This window comes from Papaver somniferum, chromosome 8, assembly GCF_003573695.1.
Source record: "Papaver somniferum cultivar HN1 chromosome 8, ASM357369v1, whole genome shotgun sequence".
NCBI classification, from domain to species: Eukaryota; Viridiplantae; Streptophyta; class Magnoliopsida; order Ranunculales; family Papaveraceae; genus Papaver; species Papaver somniferum.
In genome coordinates, this window is record NC_039365.1 from 124,975,278 (window position 1) to 124,976,771 (window position 1,494).

The window sequence follows — 1,494 nt, forward strand, 5'->3', positions numbered from 1 at the left end:
TATTGTCTACCGTTTTACCACACCTAAGGGTTGTAACAGAATTCACTTGATTAAATGTTTTTGCACCTACTTCATGAACTCCTCTAGGGTTGGGGGTAGTCTGAATATGGAGCCTTCCGTTATCTCTCTCACTTAAGGTCTTAGCTATTTGGCCGACTTGAAGTTCTAGATTAGCAAGATTCTGAGCATTAGTTTGAAAGTTCTGCTTGGTTTCCTGCTGAAAACTAATTTGGCTCTGTGCTAACATATCCTGAGTTTTTGCTAACATCTTAATAGATTCCTCTAAGCTAGTCGTTTTATTTTCTGGTCCTGATGAATTCTTAGTGTAACCAAAATCTGGGGGAGCATTAGAATTACTAAACTGACCTAGACTCTGGCCCTTAGACCATGAAAGGTTCGGATGGTTTCTCCAACCAGGACTATAGGTTTCTGAATATGGGTCAAACTTCTGACGGTTATAAAACCTAGTGTTATTATAGAGAGCATTGGCTTGCTCTTCATTATTATGGCCTTCCCAAAAAGGCTCTATTCTACCACTAGTATGACCCAATTCTAAGGCTTCTAACCTTTTTGCTATAACATCAATTTCGGCATCTGATTCATAGCCTCCTTCTACCCTATTAACGTTTCCTCTGCCTAGAAGAATTGTTTTCTGGGATATCCTATTGCTTTCCCATTGTTGGGTATTTTCGGCGATTTCATGCAAATATGTCATCGCATCATCAACTGTTTGGTTTTCAAACCCACCTGTACACATGGAATCTACTGTAGTTGTGGTGGGATAATCTAAACGCTCATAAAGGATCTGAACTAACCTAACCTTTTCTAAACCATGATGAGGACATTGGGCTAATAAATCATTGAACCTTTCCAAATACCTATACAAAGATTCTCCCTCCTGTTGTGTAAACGTGCAGATTTGCGTCCTAATAGAAGAGGTTTTGTTCCTAGGGAAAAACTTGTTCAAAAAGGCAGATGTAAGTTGTTCATAGGTTTCAATTGATTCGGAATCCAAACTATACAGCCACGACTTGGCTTTATCTTTTAAGGAAAATGGGAATAACCGGAGTTTTAAAGCATCATCATCAAGGTTTCTAATTTTCAGGGTACTACAAATTTCCTCAAAGTCCCTAACATGGAAATAGGGGTTTTCATTTTCTTTTCCTAAAAAGATTGGGAGCAACTGTAAGGTTCCAGGATTAAGTTCATAATTTGCTTCAGTTTCAGGTAACCTGATACACGAGGGACGAGTAGTCCTAGTAGGATTCAACAAATCTTTCAAAGTTGCCATTTCTGGCGCTATTGGACTATCAGGGATTTTTTCCTCAAACGGACGTTCAAAAACGGAATCTTCACGAATCGGACTTTCTAAATTGAGGTAATCAAGACGCTTAGAACTACTAGGTTTCTCTTTAACAAATCTACCTAGGGCGTCTCTTTTACGTTCAGGCATGCAACAGAATAAGGTAGGGAATTCTATGCAAACACAAAACA

At 38.8% G+C, this 1,494-nt stretch overlaps 1 pseudogene; it reads left to right on the forward strand.

Annotated features, from left to right (window-relative positions):
- The first annotated feature begins 827 nt into the window (after positions 1–827).
- LOC113307134 lies at positions 828–927 on the forward strand (annotated as a pseudogene).
- Positions 928–1,494: the final 567 nt, after the last annotated feature.